This window comes from Anolis carolinensis, chromosome 3 (assembly GCF_035594765.1).
Source record: "Anolis carolinensis isolate JA03-04 chromosome 3, rAnoCar3.1.pri, whole genome shotgun sequence".
NCBI lineage: Eukaryota > Metazoa > Chordata > Lepidosauria > Squamata > Dactyloidae > Anolis > Anolis carolinensis.
Genome location: NC_085843.1, coordinates 102,773,166 through 102,798,805, shown reverse-complemented (window position 1 = coordinate 102,798,805; position 25,640 = coordinate 102,773,166). Strand labels below are relative to the sequence as shown.

At 41.5% G+C, this 25,640-nt stretch overlaps 1 protein-coding gene across 3 annotated transcripts in view; it reads left to right on the top strand.

Moving 5' to 3' along the window:
- The window catches only part of shroom2 (shroom family member 2), a 154,169-nt gene that overhangs the window by 37,164 nt on the left and 91,365 nt on the right, over positions 1-25,640 (top strand). The gene's annotated exons all lie outside the window — the stretch shown is intronic.

Below are 25,640 nucleotides of genomic sequence, written 5' to 3'. Positions count from 1 at the left end.
ACAGGCAATCCTCGAGTTACAAACATCTGACTTTACAAATGACTGCTAGTTAAGAATGGGAATGAGACAACAGGAACTGAAAGAAAACTACCCTAGGAAGGGAAATTCACTCCTGAAAGAATTCTCATGAGGAAAAAGTATTTCCACTGAAACTTTCTCACCACTCCTTCCTAACTGTGAGAGCTGTTCAGCAGTGGAACTCTCTTTCCTAGCGTGTGGTGGAGGCTCCTTCTTTGGAAGATTTTAAACATCTGTCGAGGGTGCTTTGAATGCAATTTTCCTGCTTCTTGCCAGGGCGTTGGACTGGATGGCCCACGACGTCGCTTCCAACTCTGTGATTCTATTCCTTGCTTCCACAAGAAGCCACATTTTTCAAAATCCAATTGTCACAGGGACAGAAAGTAAGGTGAAATCTTCTGAACAGGCGCACAGACAGCAAAATGAAGACCACATGCCTGTTAACCCTTCCCTATGCTGTCCAAAGCTTAGAGCAGGGGTCCCCAAACTAAGGCCCGGGGGCCGGATGCGGCCCTCCAAGGTCATTTACCTGGCCCCCGCCCTCAGTTTTATAATATAATATTTTTATATCAGTTTTAATAATATAATATATTGTATTTACATATAATATTGATAATAATCTTATGTTATACAATATAATACTAATAGTAATACCATATAATAATATTAATTATATGTTTTATATTACATATTATATAATAGTATAGTGGTATAGTTCAATATAGTAATATATAATGCTAATATTGTGTTATGCTAATAATATAATATATTGTATGTACATACAGCTGCTCTGAGTTCCCTTCGGGGTGAGAAGGGTGGGATATAAATGTAGTAAATAAATGCAGTAAATAAATAAATAATTTTAGACTTAGGCTCGGCCAAAGTCTGACATGACTTGAAGACACACAACAACAACAACAACAACAACAACAACAACAATCCTAATTAACTTGACTATCTCATTGGCCAGTAGCAGGCCCACACTTTCCATTGAAATCCTAATAGGTTTATGTTGGTTAAAATTGTTTTCATTTTTAAATATTGTATTCTATTGTTGTTGTTGTTGCACTACAAATAAGACATGTGCAGTTTGCATAGGAATTTGTTTGTATTTTTTTTTTCAAATGATAATTCGGCCCCTCAACAGTCTGAAGGATTGTGGACTGGCCCTCTGCTTAAAAAGTTTGGGGACCCCTGGCTTAGAGAGAGAGGGGGGATGGAGAGATACACTTAAGAATGTACCTGATCCAACTTGTATACAAATTAAACTTAAGAACAAGCCTACAGAATGTATTTTGTTTGTAATTAAGGGACTGCATGTACTGGCTTCTAGCACTGAGTTACAGTTTCCATAGTAGTAAATGTGTGAGTTAATGCAGATTAGACGCAAGTAGTGTAGTGGTTAAAATAAGCCAGACAACAAGTTTTGTCAATAGCCTTACTAGATTTCCATAGTTCAATATGTTTCTTTTTCCATTCTCCTGTGTCTGTGTGTGTGTGTGTGTGTGTGGTGTTGTGTGTTTGTGGGAGGGGGATGATATTCAGCTGTTAATGAGGTTGAACCTCTGTTGGTATATTTTCAGACTTTTTTAGGAGACATGATAATAGTCCTCTGTCAAGTGAAAGGCAGTGAGAAAATAAGAACACACTGCAGGTGGATTCATTCAATCAAGGAACAAAACAACTGCAGGTTTTCTACTGTTTTCTACTGCCCTGGAAATTAGGACTCAGAGCAAAGGGTTCAAATTACAGGAAAAGAGATTCCTCCTGAATGTTAGGAAGAACTTTCTGATCTTGAAAGCTGTTAAACAGTGAAACTCTCTTCCTCTGGGTGTGATGGAGACTCCTTCTTTGGAGGCTTTTGAACAGAGGCTGGATGGCCATCTCTCAGGGTGCTTTGATTGTGCTTTTCCTGCACGGCAGAGGGTTGGAATAGATGGACCATGTAATCTCTTCCAATTCTATTTATGATTCTATGTCCTGTGTTTGCAAGACCAGAGCAGAGCAGTCAATGACAGGTTGTTGGAGATCTTACATTAACAGGCGATACATAAAGTTGACAGGATGGAAAATAATAGTGTGGAATATTAAAAATAGGAATCTTATGATTATTGCTCAAATTCATATTAACCTATTTCTCTTTGAGGAAGTAAATGTTAGTGTCTTGTTATTTTAGAGCTACAGCAAAAATGTTAGTCGTAACTTATTTTAGAAGATGGCAGTTACACAAATATTGAAAACTTGGACATTGAGATAATCCAGGATACTTAAATTCCAAAAAGATTTGCAAGATTTTAATGAGCACTTCATTAAAAAAATATTGTTTTTCTTTTCAACTTGTAAACACGCAAATCACACAATTAGAGACAGAAACCAACATGGATGATACATGTGTGCTTAATTAGCATGTGAAATCATGCGCACAATAGGATCAAGTGACATATTTGTTAGCTGAAACAAAAAATTGAAATTGGCTAAAGATTTTGAAATTCACCTTTTTAAATGTAGACTCTCAGTCCATTTATAACCAGCTATCAGCTTTGAGACAGGCAAAGTATGCTTTATATGCATCATCTCTCTGTGCACTTAACTTGTAATGTGGTCTCAGATATTTGCAGAGGTAGATATCAGATTTTAAAATCATTAAAACTTCATTTTGATATGAAAATGTGTTGCTCTTAATCGTTGGCAGTGATACTGAGATATGTAATGCACTGCAAATAAATTAACCAGCTTATTTAGAAAACATGTTTTCATTCATTTCAGAAACAAACAAGGTATATTTTCAACATTTGGTCATTTTTTTTCCTCACAGCTCTGTGATGAAACCTGGTTTTGTGCTGTCCCTTAAAGAAGCTGCTGTTTCTCCCCATGGCAGACAATGGTAGACAGGGAAGAAGATCAGTTTGCATGGAGGGTCTTAAGGCAAAGACCAAGGCAGCATTCAAGGTCTCCCCCACCTCCCCCAAGCCCAAACAAGCTGCATGCACCAAAGTAAATGAGGCCTTTGAATTCATACAGGAATGTTCTCCTGCATTCCACATGCTGAGTCACTTCTGTCACAGGGGGTCAGGAATGTGCTTTCTTTAACATTTTTAACATCTTGGGAGAGGGAACGAGACTATAATGCTGTGGATTTTTTTTAAGCAATCCTGTTAGGAATTACTGGGTGACACTGAAGCAGAACATTTTGCGACACAATGGAATCTGTTTAGCAGCCTCTGCTCCATGGCTTTGTTTTGAATTTAATTGGAAAAAGTACCCTGTTTTTAAAAGGAATCTCAGTTTATTTTAGGTCTGTTGTGAACTAGTGGAATTAGTGTTTGGGAAGATTCTCCCACTTTGCTCTATGTGATCTGTGTGTTTTGCTAACACATCGAAAGTTCCAGAACTTCATTTTTGTTTTGAAAAATTGTTTTTTTAATGTTCAACAATAAACAGAAGTCAGGCAACCTGTTTAAAAGTTTATTTATTTATTTCGTACATTTGTATCCCGTCCTTCTTACCCTTGAAGGGGGATTCAGGGTGGCCCCACAACTGGCAGCAATTAGATGTTAAAAACGCAACAGTTATAAAACAATTACAATTAAAAACAGATAATTAAAACATCCATTATGAAAACATCCATTTAAAATTACACAAATTCAAGTCATAATCTAAAGTCTGTCCATTATCAGTCACATGGAAGCTTCACGATATACAATATGCCCCTGCTCTTTCTGCCAGAAAGAGAGGTCTTGGGTTCTGGAAAGGCCCTAGGCCACAAAAAAGCCTTAGGAGTTCCGTGCAGCACAAGGTTCATATTTGTTTTTTGTTTCAGACTTACAGTGATGCTATCACAGAGGGGGATTGCTATAGCCTTCCTCTGAGGCTGAGAGTGTGACTTGCCTAAGGTCACCCAGTGGGTTACTATGGCTGAGTGGGGTTTGGACCCAGGGCTCAAGTGTTGTCGTTCAGCATTCAAACAACTTTCCCACACTGTTTTGATACTCACTCACCCCAATATGAAACAAGATTTTGTATAGGACTACTTAGAAGCTTATTAGGACTTACTCCCAAGAAAAATATTAGAATGAACCCTAACAGGTAAGCAGCTATTTCTGCTGATTGAAACACATTTTCAGCAAAGCCATTGGTAAGGTCCTCCATGATATTTTGGCTAGCAAACTAATTACATGTGCAATGGATGGGAACATTGTCAGGTGAAACCATCATTCATTAGATAACCGTGCACAATAAGTTGTCGTCAATGGCTGAATTTCAGTCTGGAAAGACGTCCTAGAAGTGCCTCAGGGTTTTGTCCTGGGGCCACTACATGTCAAGGTTTATTGATGACTTAGATGACAGGGTGGAGAGAAACCTTATCAAGTGTGCAAATGATACAAAACTTGGTGGGGGGGGGGGTTTGCTGTGTTTATCTCACAAGATCATGTAACAGCCATTATCTTAATCTTCCTCTGTTCCTTTAATGTTTCCCATATAATTGAATGTATTTCTTTTTTGCAATTTAATATTGGAAGTTCACTTGACTTTTACACTGCAGACTACTGTCATGCATGTGTATGAGTCACAATGGCCTATCTTCAAAAGGATCTTGTATTCCTACCATCCTTCCACTGACAACTGGTAGCGCTGGTATAAGGGAAGTAAAATTTCTTACCCACCCATGAACACTAGTGGGATGAAAACAAGACCAAAGTAATGATTCAGAGATGCAGTAGCTTCCTTCCTGTCCAAGAACCTTTCAATTATACATTGAAATCACAGTATGATTTTGTGTCTTTCTACACTGTTTATGGAAAGACTGCTCAGTTTGTTCTCTTAAAGTGATAAAAAAAAGATTTAAAAAGGAAATGCATCACCAATGAAGAAATTGTGCTTGTGCTAACTATTATGTTTTAGATATTCTGAGTTGAAAAAGAAAATAGTCTTTTGGATTTCATGGTGTTAATTTCAAGGTTTGGAGGAATGAAAGAAATACTACAGTAGAGTCTCACTTATTCAACACTCGCTTATCCAATGTTCTGGATTATCCAACGCATTTTTGTAGTCAATGTTTTCAATACATCATGATATTTTGGTGCTAAATTCGTAAATACAATAATTACTACATAGCATTATTACGTATTGAACTACTTTTTCTGTCAATTTTGTTGTATAACATGATGTTTTGGTGCTTAATTTGTAAAATCATAATGTAATTTGATGTTTAATAGACTTTTCCTTAATCCCTCCTTATTATCCAACATATTCGCTTATCCAACGTTCTGCCGGCTTGTTTATGTTGGATAAGTGAGACTCTACTGTATTTTTTCACAAAAGTGTCTTTAAAGGAATAATATTTTGCTAAGTAAATGCAAGTACTTGTTACTTAACTTGAACATTGGCTCAGATACACAGTATTTCATCACATAATAGTTGACATCACATAATAGCCACACACCCCTTTTAGAAGTGCTTGTTTAGGTATTTTCTGATTCACTGTGTAATAGTCGCCCCCACCCTTGTGCCTGTCCTTCATAGGAGGCTTCATAGCTCTTGCCTGAAGACACATGGGTGACTTTGCAGCAACAGGATTTCCCTCAGTTGGCTGCAAAATAAATAAATAAATAAATAAATTCACCGCATAATATCCCCGCACCCAGGGGGAAAGTATGACTATTATGTGGTGAAATATGATATATACTAAATAAATAGTGCTATCCAGGAGAGAAATCTGAGAACATTAGCAAAATGACATATTTTCATAAAAGACAAGGACATCCTAAGGTTGATATTGGGCTAGCCAGAGAAAGAATGAAAGGAGAGGAAGTTGACTGGAGTTTTTAAAAATGTACAGGTCTCCCCCCACCCCCAACAAATTATGTGCTTTGGTTGTCATATGATTTTGAGACAACATCATTTTACTCTTTCATCTTAAAGAAATTAGTGCTTAATTTCTCATGTAGGAAGTATTGTAAGGTCTTGTTTTCTTGCTATTGCTTTATCATAGACAACAATTAGCACTAGGAACAGGTGTGTTCTAGATTATATGAAGATAAGTGAGACATGAAACTTTTCAAAAAGTGTAATTTTAGGTTCCTTGTCCTGTGATATGGTATACTGTATATGTGTGCATGTCTGTGTGCAGGCATGCATGTGTATGGGCACTGGCGGACACAACTAATGACTTTATAAAAATATTTGACTGAAAGTTTGTTTTCCTTGTTTCCTTGATCAGTCTGCAGTATCTTTAAGGAGATTACATTTGCCTTTTGATGTGAAGTGAAGGCCATGAATTATGCAAAAAAATTCCCATGACACTTGATAGTTTATGAGTCATTTCTTGTATGTAGTTGAATGACTCCACACAGAACCATTATATACAATGATGTTAAGGTAGACTCCCAAATAAATTACAGGTAATTTTCTTGATTCACATACAAGGACATGTAGTTTTGTACAGCCAGTCAATAAAAGCCAATCCACATTTCTCAGTTTATAATATAGCCTCATTATTTGTTGTGAAACATGGGAAGCCAAATGGTCATTATAATAGAGACATATAAGATAGAGACATATAAGATACTTTAGTTTTATGTGAGGTCTTTTTGCAGTGGTGGGTTGAGACATCCAGCTATGCCTGGTTGAACTTTATAATCTGTCATTACAATGTAGGGTCTTGGTTAGTATTTTTAATCAAACAAGCAATAATCATTTTCGCTAAGACTCAGAGAATGTGTCTTGTCCAAAGTCATCCAGAGGGTTTCAATTTTTGAGTGGGGATTTGAATCTTGGTCTCCCAGAGCCCTAGTCCAGGACTTGAAGCATTGGCTTCTCTATATTTGCTTGCAAGTTATTCAGCCAGGATAAGGAAATACCAGAATTTCATAATTAAAAGTGGAACATTCCAGCTTGTGATGACCCATGGGCCTTGTAGTCCTGCTCAGGACATTGTAATTCCTGATGAAGATGAAAACTTGGGTTTTTTACCTTCCCAGTCTGAACTGGATTCTTCTCAGCCAGATCTTTCCCAGGCAGATCTGGGAACCTTGCACCTGCAAGAAAGTTGTCTCCCAGAAGTATGTCAAACAAGCCCAGAGCCTACTTCTCCCGTGTTCTTGCGGCGGGAGTTTTGTAAACAACAGAGAAGTTTGGAATCAGCTTCGCGCAGGAGTGCGAGGATTGCAGCTAAGAATGTGGCCAATTAAGACTGCTTCTCGTGAGAATCTTTGGGGAGTCTCACATCTGGTCTCAGAGTTTAGCTTTCGGTTCTGATTCCCAGAGAACTGCTTCGGCGGGAAAGTTAGACTCTATTTAGGTGTTTTACCCGCGTAGTAACTTCGCGGAGTCAATTCGTCAGCCTACGGAGCGGGTCGTGTCTGGACAGCGCGCTCCGATTCAAGCCTCGCTCTCGCTCAAGCCTTGCCTTGCTATCCAGCCTTCGCCTTGCTTCCCAGCCTTTGTTTACCTACGGACTTTGCCTTGTTTCCCAGGACCAATCCTTGCCTTGTACCACGGATTTTACCAAGTTATCCCACGGACCTTGTTCTTGTTCCTAGTTACCTTGTTCCACGTTCAAGCCTTGTTTCAAGTATCAAGTTATTTCCTAGCCTCGCTCAAGTTTCATGGACTAAAGGACCTTGTCATCTCCCCTCACTTTGCTTGGCAAAGTGAGTGTTTCGGTTATTGGATTACAACTTTGGACCTTAATATTTCTTATTGGACATTGCTTTTTTGGACTAATTCTGACCTTTCCTGAAAGGTCTAATTCTGGACTATTTTCTACACTTGTTTTTATTAACTTTATATATTCCTTCAATAAAGATATTAGATAGATTCTGGCCTCTGTGTATGGTTATTGGTGCTCTGTAGCCTAGGTCTTGACAGTTTGACTCCGCCACCCTAAGCACCAATTAACCTCGGCCAGAATGTCTACCGGAGTCGTACCTGGGCCGAGCGGCCAGCCGATTACCTACACCATCGACAAGGAGGAGGTGGACCGAATCCGTGATAAGCTCAATGCACAGGATGGAGAAATAAGGGGTTTGAAGGAACGCGGGATTCGTCTTCCGGCCATGGCGTTGCCAACCAAGTTTACTGGAGAAGCTTCTAAGGTTCATGTCTTCCGTCGCCAATGTCAAGCTTATCTAGAGGCCCGTGCTGCCGAGTTTCCCCAAGAAGACATCAAAGTGGCATGGGTTTACAGTCTTCTAGACGGGCCAGCGGCCAGCTGGGCGACGGCACTGTACGACCAAGCCTCTCCACACCTAAGATCAGCGCAACGCTTCTTGGACCACCTCAAGGAGACTTGGGGAATCGAAGACAATTTGGAGGCAGCCGGTCACAAACTCCGTCGCCTTTTCCAAGGAGACAGACCTATGTCTCAGTATATAGCCGAGTTCCGAGTGCTGGCCCACAACACCGGCTGGAACGATGTAGCCCTCAGGGGACAATTCCGGGAGGGTCTCAACATTGAAATGCTGGAAGAAATCTCCAAGGTGGATCCTCCCCAGACCCTCGAGGCACTCATTGATCAATGTTTACGGGCTGAAGTCATGATTGCCAACAGGAAACAGTGGGTTCGAGGCCAGGGCGGTAGAGCCGGGGCAAAACCCCCCGCTCCCGCCAGCGTTCAGCCACGTCCGGTCTGGAGACCCCCACCGCCAACCCCATACCCCAGAGGGAGCGAGGAGGTGCCGATGCAGTTGGGCAATGTGCGTCCCAGACTAGATGCCGCCGAGAAGGCCCGTCGTCAACGCTTAAACCTCTGCTGGTACTGCGGGAACGGGGGCCACTTCGCCAGAGAGTGCCCAGCCAAAGGGAAGCCTGCCGCCCGTCTTGCGGCGGCGTCCTCCACGGAGACGAAGACGTCTGAGCCGACTGGCACACAGCCGGCGGGGGAAGCCAACGACCGGGTGTAGAGAGGCTCGCCAATCCGGTCAAAAAATCCATCCAAGAGCCGCCAACCGGGGTCCTGTTCCTTCTCGTGGTCACATTATGGTCAGCAAAAAGGGGACCCGTCATGATCCACGCCATGATAGACTCTGGAGCTACCAACAATTTCATCGATAGAGAGTATGCCGACTCTCTGGGATTACAATATCATGATTTCAAGAATGCCCGTGTGGTGCAAGCCATAGACGGCCGCCCCCTCAAGACGGGCCCCGTAAGTCAGTGGTCGGAACCCACCAGGATGTGGATAAGGGAACATATGGAAGAGATTTCCTTCTTTGTTACCGAGGTTCCCCATTTCCCTGTGATTTTGGGAATTCCATGGCTGACTCTCCACGACCCTAACATCTCCTGGTCCAACAGAGAACTGCAGTTTGCTTCACCGTACTGCCAAAACCATTGCCTCGTAGCCAAGGTATGCCACGCCACAGACACCGAGCCCATCATCACCTTGCCAAAGAAGTACTCCGAGTATTGGGATGTATTCAATGAGAAAGAAGCCGAAAAATTACCCCCACATAGACCTTATGACTGTGCCATTGACTTGGTGGAGGGGGCCCCGATCCCGCGAGGGCATCTCTACTCCCTGACTGAACCAGAGCAAGAAGCTCTCAGGGAATTCCTAGAGACAAACCTTCGCAAGGGATTCATCAGACCCTCTCAATCCCCAGCCGCCTCCCCAGTGATGTTTGTGAAGAAGAAGTCAGGGGAACTACGCTTGGTGGTGGACTACAGAGCATTGAACAATATCACCAAGCGGAACAGCTATCCCCTGCCCTTAATCTCGGATCTACTGGATCGGCTTCGAGGAGCCAAGGTTTACACCAAGCTGGATCTTCGGGGGGCTTACAACTTAGTTCGCATCAGGGAAGGGGACGAGTGGAAGACCGCCTTCCAGACCAAATTCGGATTATTCGAGTCCCGAGTTATGAATTTCGGTTTATGCGGAGCCCCCGCAACGTTCCAGCATTTTGTCAACGACATTTTTCAGGACTATCTAGACAGGTTCTTGATAATCTACCTGGACGATTTTTTGGTGTTTTCTAGATCACAATCAGAACATGAGAACCACGTCAAAATGGTGTTACAACGATTGCGGGATCATGGACTTTATGCCAAGCTGGAAAAATGCGCCTTTGATCTACAAGAGGTAGATTTCCTTGGTTACCGCATCTCGCCTCTAGGGCTTTCCATGGATCCAGCCAAGGTTTCAGCAGTATTGGAATGGCGGGCGCCAACTAACAAGAAAGAGGTGCAGCGTTTCTTGGGGTTCGCGAACTATTACCGCAAGTTCATTCCAGATTTTGCCCGCTGCTCCGACCCCATCACTAGCTGCATCCGTGGAAAGCAGCCTTTCCGCTGGACTGATCAAGCAGAGAAAGGGTTCCAGCAACTAAAGAAACTATTCACCTCCCAGCCAATTCTACAGCACCCAAATCCTGGAACCCCTTTTGTGGTGCAGGCGGACGCCTCTGATGTGGCAATTGGGGCTGTACTCTTACAACCGGTGGGAGATCACCTCCATCCCTGTGCCTTTTATTCTCGTCAACTAACCACACCAGAGAGGAATTACACCATTTGGGAAAAAGAACTACTGGCCATAAAGGCAGCCTTTGAAACTTGGAGACATTGGCTAGAAGGGGCCAAATTTCCCATTGAAGTCCACACTGATCATCGTAATCTAGAACATCTAAGAACTGCCCGCAAACTAAATCAGAGGCAGCAACGTTGGGCTTTATTCTTTGAACGCTTCAACTTCCAGATCCATTATGTGACCCCAGCCCAAACCAAGCAAGCAGACGCCCTGTCACGTAAACCGGAATACGCTGCAGGACGCAAGGAGACCTTTGAATCCCAACTGCTACAACCCGAGAACTTTGCCACGCTCACGGTGGGGAACACCAAATCCATTCCCATTGGTTCAACTTCCCCTACTCCAGGACCCATCTGTGCTCAAGAAATCAGGGCTAGTCAGCAAGCAGATGCCTGGGCGCAGGACCAACTTCGCCAAGGTCTGCACTTTCCCTTTTCGCTTAAAGATGGGCTGCTCTGCTATAGAAATCATGTTTATATCCCACCCGGACCGGGCAGGGAAAAAGCGCTTCGTCTGTGTCATGACTGCAAACCAGCAGGACACTTCGGACTATTTAAAACTATGCATTTGATCCTAAGGGATTTTTGGTGGCCCAAGATCCGCAAGGATGTGGAAAAATATGTCAACACCTGCCCAGTATGCCAGCGCTCCAAGATACGAAGGGAGAAGCCCTCAGGGCTTTTACACCCCCTTCCTACCCCATCTCGCCCATGGGAAATAATTTCCGCGGATTTCATCACTGACCTACCACCTTCCTGTGGATTCACCACGATCTTGGTGGTGGTGGACCTTTTCACCAAGTTAGCCCATTTCATTCCCTGTGAAGGCCTCCCCACGGCCAAAGAAACTGCGGATCTATTTCTTCAACATGTTTTCAGACTACATGGATTGCCCAAGAGTTTAGTCACAGACCGTGGATCTCAATTCACCTCTCGTTTTTGGAAGGCACTACAAAAACTATTGGGCATAGACTCTCGCTTATCTTCAGCTCATCATCCCCAAACAGATGGGCAAACGGAGCGCACCAATGCCACTTTGGAGCAGTATCTTCGCTGTTATGTAAACTACCAACAGGACAATTGGGCTTCTCTGTTACCACTGTCTGAGTTTGCCTACAACAATGGAGTTCAAGCTTCTACAAAAGAAACGCCGTTCTTTGCAAACTACGGCTTCCATCCACGTTTCTTCCCCCCTGTCATTGAAACTTCAGAAGTTCCCGCAGCAGAGGATTGGCTGCAGGAACTCACAGCGGTGCAACAACTTTTGCTCCAGCAACTGGATCAAGCCAAGGAGGACTATAAACGCCACGCTGACAAACATCGCCAGCCGGGCCCCGAAATCAAGGTAGGAGATCGGGTTTTTCTGTCCACTCGCTTCCTGCCCTCCCACCGCCCTTGCCGGAAGTTAGATGCCCGTTTCATTGGCCCCTATCCAGTGGTGGCGCAACTTAACCCCGTGACTTTCAAACTCCAACTTCCGCGTTCAATGCGCATTCACCCAGTGTTTCACCGTTCCCTGCTCCTTCCGGCGGATGGTGTGCGACCTGATACAGACCAACCGGCCCCCCCTCCTGTTTTGATGAATGGGGAGGAGGAGTTCGAGGTTGAGGACATTTTGGATTCTCGCTTTCACCGCCGCCGCCTACAATATCTCATTGACTGGGTGGGTTTTGGCCCTGAGGAACGCTCTTGGGAAGACGCCTCCACAGTCCATGCTCCTGATCTAACCCGTCGCTTTCATCAGACCTATCCCACCAAACCGCGACCTCGCGCCTCGGGGAGAGGGCCCCAGTTTGGGAGGGGCCTTGAGGAGGGGGATAGTGTGATGACCCATGGGCCTTGTAGTCCTGCTCAGGACATTGTAATTCCTGATGAAGATGAAAACTTGGGTTTTTTACCTTCCCAGTCTGAACTGGATTCTTCTCAGCCAGATCTTTCCCAGGCAGATCTGGGAACCTTGCACCTGCAAGAAAGTTGTCTCCCAGAAGTATGTCAAACAAGCCCAGAGCCTACTTCTCCCGTGTTCTTGCGGCGGGAGTTTTGTAAACAACAGAGAAGTTTGGAATCAGCTTCGCGCAGGAGTGCGAGGATTGCAGCTAAGAATGTGGCCAATTAAGACTGCTTCTCGTGAGAATCTTTGGGGAGTCTCACATCTGGTCTCAGAGTTTAGCTTTCGGTTCTGATTCCCAGAGAACTGCTTCGGCGGGAAAGTTAGACTCTATTTAGGTGTTTTACCCGCGTAGTAACTTCGCGGAGTCAATTCGTCAGCCTACGGAGCGGGTCGTGTCTGGACAGCGCGCTCCGATTCAAGCCTCGCTCTCGCTCAAGCCTTGCCTTGCTATCCAGCCTTCGCCTTGCTTCCCAGCCTTTGTTTACCTACGGACTTTGCCTTGTTTCCCAGGACCAATCCTTGCCTTGTACCACGGATTTTACCAAGTTATCCCACGGACCTTGTTCTTGTTCCTAGTTACCTTGTTCCACGTTCAAGCCTTGTTTCAAGTATCAAGTTATTTCCTAGCCTCGCTCAAGTTTCATGGACTAAAGGACCTTGTCATCTCCCCTCACTTTGCTTGGCAAAGTGAGTGTTTCGGTTATTGGATTACAACTTTGGACCTTAATATTTCTTATTGGACATTGCTTTTTTGGACTAATTCTGACCTTTCCTGAAAGGTCTAATTCTGGACTATTTTCTACACTTGTTTTTATTAACTTTATATATTCCTTCAATAAAGATATTAGATAGATTCTGGCCTCTGTGTATGGTTATTGGTGCTCTGTAGCCTAGGTCTTGACACAGCTTGTGTATGAAGGGCAGGAGACAAAATTATGTATTTTCAGGTGTTATTAAACTGCAAATTTTCAGCATTCTTTACCATTGCCTCTAATGGTTAGAATTGATGGGAGAATTGATGTAGTTTCACAACACCTTGAGGGCTGCATATTTAACATCTTATCTAATAATAATAATAATAATAATAATAAAACTTTATTTATACCCCGCCACCATCTCCCCAACGGGGACTCGGGGCGGCTTACATGGGGCCATGCCCAGACACCATACAATATAACAAAATAAAACAACATATCATAACACAATATAACAGTGCAAAAACAATCATATACATTACAGCACAAATCAGAGAAAACAGTAAAAAACAGGGCGGGCCACATGAACACTTAATTAAAAACTCGGGAGAGAGAGGCATACGAATAAAGGGAACAGGGATATAAAATGGTGGAGCAGTCTAAAGGATAGAATCCAAGGGGAATAACCAAAGAGGTATATAACATTTACTCCCCAAAGGCACATCGGAAAAGCCATGTTTTTAGATCTTTCTTAAAGGCTAACAAGGTGGGGGCTTGCCTGATCTCAGTGGGCAGTGAATTCCACAGTCGGGGGGCCACAGCAGAAAAGGCCCTCTCCCTCGTTCCCACAAGACGGGCCTGGGATAAAGGCAGTGGCGAAAGAAGGGCCTCCCCAGATGAACGAAGGGATCGGGCAGGTTTATGATAGGAGATACGGTCACTAAGGTAGGTGGGTTCCAAACCGTTTAGGGCTTTATAGATGATGGTCTGCACCTTGAATTGGGACCGGAAAGTGAACGGCAGCCAGTGGAGCTCTTTGAACAGGGGAGTAGATCGTTCCCTGTAGCTCGTCCCTGTTATTAATCTGGCCGCCGAACGCTGAACCAATTGTAGTTTCCGGGCCGTCTTCAAGGGAAGCCCCACGTAGAGCGCATTACAGTAGTCCAGTCTAGAGGTAACTAAGGCATGCACCACCGTGGTCAAGTCAGACTTCACGAGGTATGGTCGCAGTTGGCGCACAGGTTTGAGTTGTGCGAAGGCCCTCCCGGCCACCGCCGACACCTGAGCCTCAAGCGTCAACGCTGAGTCCAGGAGGACCCCCAAACTGCGGACCTGTGATTTCAGGGGGAGTGCAACCCCGTCCAGCACAGGTTGCCACCCAATACCCCGATCCGACGAGCGACTGACCAGGAGGGCCTCTGTCTTATCAGGATTGATCCTCAGCTTGTTCCTCCTCATCCAGTCCGCCACAGCGGCCAGGCACTGGTTCAGAATCCGAGGGGCTTCCTTGGAGTTAGATGGAAATGAGTAGTGGATTTGCGTGTCATCTGCGTAGAGATGGCAACACCCTCCAAAACTCCGGATGACCTCTCCCAACGGTTTCATGTAGATGTTGAATAGCATGGGGGATAAAATAGACCCTTGCGGGACCCCACAGGTCAATGGCCAGGGGTCCGAGCAGGTATCCCCCAGCTTCACCATCTGGGAACGACCCTCCAGGAAGGACCGGAGCCACTGCAGAACAGTGCCACCAAGCCCCATCCCGGAGAGCCTCCCCAGAAGGATACCATGGTTGATGGTATCGAAAGCCGCTGAGATGTCCAAGAGAACCAGCAGGGTCACACTCCCCCTGTCCAGCTCCCTGCGGAGGTCATCCACCAAGGCGACCAAAGCCGTCTCGGTACTGTGCCCAGGCCTGAAGCCAGACTGCGAGCGGTCCAGAAAATCAGTGTCATCGAGGAACTCCTGGAGCTGCGTGGCAACCACCCGCTCCAGAACCTTGCCCAAAAACGGGAGGTTGGAGATTGGTCTGTAGTTGTTACAAACAGATGGATCAAGCGAGGGCTTTTTTAGTAGTGGTTTTACTACCGCCTGCTTAAAGCAGGATGGAACTGACCCCTGAACCAAAGAAGCATTTATTATGGTCACAAACCAATCCAACAACCCATCTTTGGCCAGCTTAACCAGCCAGGAGGGACAAGGATCCAGAGCGCAGGTGGTCGCCCTCACAGACTAAGATACCAGATCTAAGGTCTGGTATCTGTTTTGGGAAATGCCTTGTTGAATATATTAGGTCTTAATCTGTAAAGATCATTACTTTGGATCAAGCATGGAAAATCCAGATGTATTCTTTGACCAGATTGACATTTTGACTGTACAACTGCTTTGGAAAAATTTGCCTCTGTGGAGTGTAGCAATCACCTCTGACCTTGATGGTTTCACAGAACTTTGATCACTTTTTTAAAAATCAGCTTTTGTTTATAACATTGGCTAAATGAAACATCCTGACACAGAAAGAATATAATTTGAAACACTAGTTGTTGGAAAAAGAAACAGGCAGGATTACTTCCATGCCTTGTCTGTGGGCCACCAAGAAATATCTGGCTGGACTTTGCTAACCACAGTTTGTTAAATACTGATTGACCCAGCAGGGATATTTTTATGTTCTTTCCAGATGTAACATGAAGAGACCCAATAATTAGAAATAATATGACTTCCACGTTGCTACTGGAATCCATTTCAGATTTGCAATTTTTACAAAATTGGATGGGACAGCTAGCACATTAAAGGAATTCAAAAGTACCCGAATATACAAGAAAACGGGGGTGAAATTAATAAAATGAAATGTATCTGAAAGAAATTCATAATTCTACATTTAGGAAATGAAAACTAGGATGGAGGACAGGATGGAAGTTCCTTGACTCAGCAGTCCTACATGTGAAAAAAAACCCTTGGGATAATTGTTAACAATAAGGTAAACATGAGCCTGTAGTTTGATGTTGCAGCAGAAAAAGCAAATTCAATTTAGGCTGCATTTAATAAAAGTATAATTTCTAAGTTGAGGGCTCTGCTCTGGTTGGGCCTCAGCTGAAGTACTACATTTTATTCTGGGCTTTCATTTTAGGAAGAATACAGATAAGTTGGAACGAATTCAAATAAGGGAAACGAAGTAGATAAACATTTGAGGTTGAGGGAACTGGGCTTGGTGAAGAGAATATTAAGGGCTAGGGTTGTGCAATTCAGGTAAATCATGATCCATTTCGGTGTCCCAGATTTCAGTGGGAGCCCCGATCCATTTTTTTGGTGGCCAAATAATGGAGGACAGAAATCCGTTTTTGATCTGGGAAGACAAAAGATTTGTTTTAAATCTGGCCCATTGGTGGCAATAGGGGAGTCTTCTCAGGCTCCCATCATTTTAGACATAGTTTGTCCTTATATCCTTCATTAAGACCTAGATTAAAAGCATCAGAATTAAGATACCACTCTTTCTGGAATCTATTGTCCTTATAGCCTTCATTAAAAACTGGATCAAAAGCACCAGAGTTAAGATACCACTCTTTCTGCGATCCTTTCCCTTCTTTCTTTCAAGGAGATCTCGGTTTACGGAAAGGGCTTATGAAACCCCTGTCCTGGGATCCTTTCACTTCTGTCTTTCAAGGAGACCTGGATTTAAGGCAAGGGTGTAAGAAAACACCCTTTCTGGGATCCTTTCTCATCTAATGGCTGCCTCCCTCTCTACACTCCACGTGTAGCTGAAAGAAACCGAAAACTGCAATTTTTTGGCAACCACTGTTCTGTTGCAGCCGAAAAATGGCTGCAGGGCCCTTGCTGTTACAGGCGTCCGAATAATAATAATAATAATAATAATAATAATAATAATAATAATAATAATATATTTATATCCCGCTTTTCATGGGACCCAATGCGGCTTACAACACATTAAAATCACATAAACAACAGAGTACATTAATAATACAGTAGAGTCTCACCTATCCAACATAAACGGGCCGGCAGAACATTGGATAAGTGAATATGTTGGATAATAAGGAGGGATTAAGGAAAAGCCTATTAAACATCAAATCTGACAGAAAAAGTAGTTCAATACGCAGTAATTCTATGTAGTAATTACTGGATTTACGAATTTAGCACCAAAATATCATGATGTTTTGAAAACATTGACTACAAAAATGCGTTGGATAATATAGAACGTTGGATAAGTGAGTGTTGGATACGTGAGACGCTACTGTATAAGCATAATATGGTAAACAAGTTAAGTAAAACTATCACAGTATAAATTCAAGTTCATGAGGCATCATATCGAGACATATATTGCACTTTACTCCAGTCCATAACATATGATGTTCTGTCATTCTTGTTTAATTTTCTTCGCTAAATGCCTGCTTAAATAGGAAGGTTTTAGTTGGTTCTTAAAAGAGACAAAGGAGGGAGCTGTTTTAATTTCTTTTGGGAGCGTGTTCCCTAGGGTAGGAGCAGCCTTCTCCCTTGTTGATGCCAGTGGCATTTGCGATGATGGTGGAAGTGAGAGTAAGGCCTCCCTGAAAATCTGAAAAAAGAGGGGGCCGAATACCATTTTTTAAAGCGGATCTGGGCACAACCCTATTAAGGGCTGCCAGAAAGAGGAGTGGGCAGCCTCAGATGGTATAACTGGGTCTAATTTTAGTTTGCAGGGGGATAGATTTTGATTGAACATTAGAAGGAACTTCTTGACTGCAAGAGCAGTTTGGCAATAGAACCAATTACCAAGGAGATGGTGGGATCTCCTTCACTGGACAGCTTCAAAAAGAGGCTGGATAGCTACCTGCTGGCTGAGCAAGAGGTTTGACCTGACGGTCCATTAGGCCTATATGAAATACGCCCCCCCCCACAGAATTAAGAAAAATAAGAACAACTTAACTAGGTTGAAAGTCCTCATCCCAGCTTGAAAATTAACCAATGTAGTGACACTTAGTAGTGACTTTTGTGAATCGAACAGCTGTCCAGACTTCTCTAGACCATTTCCAGTTGTGCAGTTGCTATAATAAGTCATTTCTGATTAAAGAGCTAATTTGATGTGGCTGACAAGTTGTTTTTATAAAGAGATGCCTTAAATGTAATTAACTTTCGACTGTTCTTAATGACCAAGCCAACCATCTTGTGTTTTTATAATTTGTGAGTTACAATTTGTTTTCAAGCCAGTACAGAAAAAAATAATGCTTCACTGTGCAATGTTGGACTCGTTTTCCTGAGAGTAAGCTCCAGCTGCACTCCGTGGGGCTTGCATTTGAGTAGTTCAGGATAGAGTTCTATTGTTTATGGCACTAAATAAGATACTGCTTTGTAAGGCTGGTGCCAAATCAAATATTTACATTGCATTATCCTTTGGTAGCAAGTTCTCTGCTGTAGCACTTCTCTGGGATAGTGTTAGTTCTGTTCTTTTGAAGAAATCTTAAGTAAAAATATTTTCCTGCTCCAAACACTTCTTTAGATCAGTGCTATAAATATTTTTGCCATGTCTAGATTACTATAGGAATAATGCTTGAAAGTGGCATCCAATAGACAAGGCTCATATTTCTAAAGCAAATAAACTTATCTGCATACACTCCTAAGGTTTTTCCTAATAATGTGGCTTGCATTATGTTTGATCTTGGCTGAGTGACTTTGGACTAGAGCATGTCCACTTGCAATTCTGTCTGAACATTTTGAGAGTTATAGGCAGAGTAACTTTTTCTAGTTCTGAAAAAAAACAGGCAATCAGTGAGGTGGGAACTTCTTATCTCTGTACCTATGGATGTTTTAGAGAAAGCAACTTCAAAAGGTAATACATGCAGAGTTTTGTCGAAACTTGCAGGGCATGATGCAGGTAGACCCAGTTCAAACATAAATAAGAGACCACTGTTTTTCCTTATGAGAACAAGGCTGAAGCCTCCGGTCTGCATTCTTCTTTTCATGGGCAAGAGGTTTCTCTGGTTTGGAACTTGCCACAGTTTTCTTCAGATAAGCTGTCAGTAATGATAACACATATTTTATACATAGCCAGAACTGCTATGCATTGCATGCTCTATATTCTGTATGCATGTTAAACTGAATTATCTATTGGATTTAGATACACTTTTAGCATCTTGCAAATATATATCAGTTCAGTTAAATTAGATCTTACAGTTCTGCAACCAATTTTTCAATGAATGCCACAGCATTGAGCTCACCCTTTCTTTAAAAAACCCCCAACTGTCTCTCCACTCATCAAGTTAAAAGTGGGATGAGACCGTGACTATGCTTGCAAAATTGTAAGCTGCGCTCAGAAGAATCCATAAACTGTGAGAAAAAACATCAGCATGCACTACTATTTTTACCATAATGTGATCCCCAAACAAGATTTCAGACTGCAAATAATTATCAACCTCAGAAAGACTTTTTTATTTATGAAATGTGTATAACCACAAAGGAAGAAAAAGGTGTCATCCATATTCTATTTGAACTACTGGAGACATGTTCTTTTTAAGAGAGAATAGAATAATAAACAATAACTATACCAAGTCTCACTGTTTTCTTCTAGTTGCATAATTTTGAAAGTGCATGCACATGTTTGAATAGTTCTGAAAAAAATAGTTAAGGTTTTTTTTTCGGCAAGCAAGGTAGAGCTTTTTTTCTTCTACTGTTTCACTGGGAGATATGTTTGGTTAATTTAAATCACTTGGTGTCAGATATATCCCCCAGCAAACCAAATTAATGTGCTCTTAACCTCATATATAATTAAAAAGCTTTATCCAGTAGTTTTTGATCTAATTAATTATCCCAAAGAAGAAAAAGAAAGTGTCCTATTTCCTGTCAGAAATGAATATAAGGCTGAAATGTAATACTATACTAGCATCGAGGATTAGTGTTACCACGTTATGGGTGTTGGAAAGAAGGTTGTATATACAAAAGGGTATACCTGAGTATGTGGATTATACACATCTTCTATTAGGAAAGGACTAGGAGGCAGAGTTGCCATATTTTGAAATACTCTGGCACTGAGTAGGGAAAATTTGTTTGATCAGAAATAATGAAGACCACAGAAATAGATCTGTTTTGCCAATACATATAAGACCCTTACTGTCAGATAGAGGATCCATTTGGGATATTGAGGCTTCCTTGTTCAATGGACAAATTGTAAATGTAATTGACACAATAAATAGTATTTCTGTTTGCTCTAGGATAGCCCACATATATTAACATTAATTATATTAAATATATTAAATCCATAGATTCCAAAGTCCCATTATGTACAAGGGGCCGGGCTGTGGCGCAGGTGGCTAGTAACCAGCTGCTATAAATCACTACTGACTGAGAGGTCATGAGTTCGAAGCCCGGGTCGGGTTAAGCCTCCGACCATTAATAGCCCCGGCTTGCTGTTGACCTATGCAGCCCCAAAAGACAGTTGCACCTGTCAATTAGGGAAATTTAGGGACGCTTTATGCAGGAGGCTAATTTACAACACCATAAAACTGCCAGCAAAACACGAGGAAAGGAATGAGGAAGTACAGCCACTACTGGACGGTGAAGCAACAGCTCCCCCTGTGGCCGGAATCGTGAAGCTGGAAAAATGTTTAAAATGCCTCTGAGTCTGTCTAATGTATGCTGTTTGTCTGTTGGCATTGAATGTTTGCCATATATGTGTTCATTGTAATCCGCCCTTCGGGGTGAGAAGGGCAGAATATAAATACTGTAAATAAATAAATAAATAAATAAATAAATGGTGTGACTTGTATAAAGTTTAAATTCTGCTTTGTTTTTGGGATTTCCCCCTAATATTTTCAATACGTGTATGGTTAAATCAGTGGATATAGAATCCATAGATATTGATATAAATTTAAAGGACAATTTCCTCCCAAAATAATTTTTTGTGAGCTGCATTCAGGAGAATCTGGAGTAGAGAGCAAAATAATCATACATGTATTCTCTTACCTTTGAAAGCATTAGAAGCATATTATTAAAGTGACATCTTGGTTGCAGAGGGCAGAAGACTATTAAAAACCAAAGTCTACTTGTAGTGAGTAACACATGCAAAATATGGAGCTATAAATTTGGAAGACCAAAATGAAGAAGTTTACATCATGATAAAACAAGACAAACCTTTAAGCAGGTTCTTCCATGGTCTTGGTTGAAATGAATTAGAGCCAGATAAGAATAATCCCATAATCTATTGGTATGCAATGGTTGTAGAAGCAAACTGTCATGAGAAATAGTAGTCTTTCCTACCTGTCTTAAAGCTACAGTGATGTAAAATTTCAGCCCATTCTGATGCCCTGAAAAAAATGTTTAACTGGAAATATCAAAATTCTTGAAAAAAATTGATAAAATCAATATTGGAACCCTTTCTAGATTCAAAGTAACTTTACTATTTTAGGAACATAAATACATTTTTTTCATAAAATTACTACACATGATTTATTAATAACAGTTTATTCCAAAATTAATTAAAGATTGAATTTGCTTTTTAAGAAATTACTTGTTGTTAAAATGTTAAGAGTCTTCAACTGTAAGAAATTGTGAACTGTAAAGAGCTTATTTGGTTAAAAAATAGAATAAATTTTCAATGTTAGTAAATAAAAGGAAATCAAATTATGTACTTCTCCTTTAGTCTTCCATAGTGGTATGCACACATAAAAACACCTATCCCCGCAAAAAGAACTAAGAAAAGGAAATTGCAGTGATGGAGATATTGTACCTAGTCTTACCTAACAGTCTACATTTGTTACTTGAGTATCAGAAAATCATGTGTGAAGTAGCTTTTGAAGTATAGTCATTGCTTTGATTTTTCTGTCATGTCCCAATATTCTATATTTCCAGTGTGACAAAAATTGGAACAACATTTACAGTAGAGTCTCACATATCCAAGCTTCACTTATCGAAGGTTCTGTATTATCCAAGGCAGTCTGCCTTTTAGTAGTCATTGTTTGTGTAGTAAATGTTGCAATGTTTTGGTGCTAAATTACTACATTACAGTACTGTGTATTGAACTGCTGTTTCTGTCAATTTCTTGTAAAACATGATGTTTTGGTGCTTAATTTGTAAAATCATAATGTAATTTTATGTTTAACAGGCTTTTTTTCTTAATCCCTCCTTATTATCCAAGATTTTCGCTTATCCAAGGTTCTGCTGACCCGTTTATCTTGGATAAGTGAGACTCTACTGGATGTTGATTTGTGTGCTGAGTATGGTATGTTCGCATGTATTAAATCAGTTTCCCAATTAACTATACAGTAGAGTCTCACTTATCCAACATAAACGGGCCGGCAGAACGTTGGATAAGCAAATATGTTGGATAATAAGGAGGGATTAAGGAAAAGCCTATTAAACATCGAATTAGGTTATGATTTTACAAATTAAGCATCAAAACATCATGTTATACAACAAATTTGACAGAAAAAGTAGTTCAATACGCAGTAATGCTATGTAGTAATTACTGTATTTATGAATTTAGCTCCAAAATATCACGATGTATTGAAAACATTGACTACAAAAATGCGTTGGATAATCCAGAACGTTGGATAAGCGAGTGTTGGATAAGTGAGACTCTACTGTACTTCATCTTTGCAATATATGCAGCACTAGAGCATAACATCCACATAAATAGAATTTTGTATTGCTGGACAAATTCCAAAACAATAGTCTTGGCTGAATTCCTATGTCATGCTTGCAGTCTTTGCTCTTGTAGTTACACACTGGTTGTGTTACACAACTTTTACTGAGTCCTGACATTGGGTAACTATCTGTGTATCTGCTAGTGTGCTAGTTTATTGTTCCATTATGCAATGGAGAACGCAGAATGGCTGATTCTGTAATAACAGTAAATAAAATGGAATATTGGGAGTCACTGTCAAATAGTTATCCACCAACCAAAAATTTGCAGGTCCTTGACTGGAATCCTCTAAGGAAATCCTATGTCATCATTGTGAAATACTATGTGGATTCAAAGAAGTGTGTTGTCGAAGGCTTTCATGGCCAGGATCACAGGGTTGTTGTGTGTTTTTTGGGCTGTATGGCCATGTTCCAGAAGTATTCTTTCCTGATGTTTCACCCACATCTATGGCAGGTATCCTCAGAGGTTGTGAGGTATGGAGAAACTAAGCAAGGAAGGTTTATATATCTGTGGAAGTTCCTGGGTGGGGCAAAAGAACTCTTGTCTGTTAGAGGCCAGTGTGAATGTTGTAATTAATCACCTTTGTTAGCATTAAATGGCCTTCCCAGCCTCACATCCTGACCTGGAGGAATCCTTAGTTCAGCATCGTTAGCTGCCCCTGATTGATTCATGTCTGAAATTCTTCTGTTTTCAGAGTGCTGTTCTGATTTTGGAGTTTTTTTAATACTGGTAGCCAGATTGTGTTCATTTTCATGGTTTCCTCCTTTCTGTTGAAGTTGTCCACATGCTTGTGGATTTCAATGGCTTCTCTGTATAGTCTGACATGGTAGTTGTTGGAGTGGTCGAGCATTTCTGTGTTCTCAAATAATATACTGTTTCCAGGTTGGTTCATCAAGTGCTCTGCTCTGATTGACTTCTCTGGTTGAGTTAGTCTGCAGTGCCTTTCATGTTCTTTGACTCGTGTTTGGGCGCTGCGTATAGTGGTCCCTATGTAGACTTGTCCACAGCTGCATGTTATACGGTAGACTCCTGCAGAGGTGAGAGGATCCCTTTTGTCCTTTGCTGAACGTAGCATTTGTTGGATTTTCTTAGTGGGTCTGTAGATAGTTTGTAGGTTGTGTTTCTTCATCAGTTTGGCTATGCGGGCAGTTCCCTTGATGTATGGTAAGAAATGTGGGCGAAACGTCAGGAGAGAATACTTCTGGAACATGGCCATACAGCTCGGAAAACACACAACAACCCTGTGATTCAAAGTAGGTCTTCACAGTAATGTACAAATCCCCTGCCAAGATTCTTATTTGGAAGATAATCCTACTCAGCCATGAGTGATCGCCCATGATGATGAAATCCACTTGATTCTGTAGCTGTATTCCAGTTGGGACTGACAATTACATTTTAGGTTCATATATATCATATATGTCATAAGTCAAGGGCCTTTGGGAGGACCAAAATGATGGATTTTGATATGACCCATAGATAGGTTGGGGTGTCACTGCTGTCACTGCTATTTGACATGCTACAGTGAGGGAAAAGGACCAGTGCTGTCTTGGGAAGCCAGCAGCCTCTGGCCACACTTGTCATTTCCCACCCAGATATTCAGAAAGGTTTTTGAATACTCTTCACAGAGAAAAGAATGGCTCCTTTTTGATAAAATTAAGGGTAGCATGAACTCTCATAAAAAAGAAACCATCCCCTTCTCCGAGTAAAGTGATGAAATGTGAGAGCATAGTCCATCCCAGGAAACTCTAAGGAATGAAAGGAAACAGCCTTTGCCACTGTTTTCCTGTTCAGGCACTCAAAAAGTCCATAAGTACAATCATGGTAGAAAGCATATCATTTTTTAAAATAAGTATTACAGTACATTACTTATATTAACCTGTAGATAGGTTAACCTGGGTTCTTTTGGTCAATTTTTATAACATACACAGTTGGACCTCCACATTTGTAGGTTGACATTGTCAGATTTGATTACTCACGGATTTGATTAAAATGTTCTAAAATATTCTGTTTAGGTCCTCCAGAACAGTATATGGTCTACTTTTGCTTGAATTGGACCATAGAGTCATGTAACTAGGGGATCTAGAGGTTCATAGAGCAAACACCTCTCTAGCTCCTGCTACTTTTGCGGAAATCCTGTGCCCCTAACCTCAGCAAATTTGGAGGGTGACTGTACATGAGCTTATACAGGATGCATAAACCGAATTTGTGCATTGCACAGCAGACAAAAAAGTATGACCATATTTGGAAGGGAAATTGCACCTGTATATGACACCAACAAAATTCTGTCCCTTAAATCAAAGGATTCATCTTAAAATCATAACAAGAATCAGTTAATACACAACTTACCTTCCATAGAGTTAAACAGTAACAAAACAAAGCTTAATGCCGTCTGCATAGAAAGATACAGTAGAGTCTCACTTATCCAACATAAACGGGCTGGCAGAATGTTGGATAAGCGAATATGTTGGATAATAAGGAGGAATTAAGGAAAAGCCTATTAAACATCAAATTAGGTTATGATTTTACAAATTAAGCACCAAAACATCATGTTATACAACAAATTTGGCAGAAAAAGTAGTTCAATACACAGTAATGCTATGTAGTAATTACTGTATTTACGAATTTAGCACCAAAATATCACAATGTATTGAAAACATTGACTACAAAAATGCGTTGGATAATCCAGAACGTTGGATAAGCGAGTGTTGGATAAGTGAGACTCTACTGTAAATGTTTTGGAGAGGTATGTGAAACTGCTTCATTTGTTGCTAATTGCTGCTGCAGTTTGGAAGAAAGGGACCAATATTTTCAGAATCATTTAACTATTGATAGATTAAGTGAGCCAGCGAGTCTGCAAATACTGTTTTTCACAGCAGAATGGCCAATG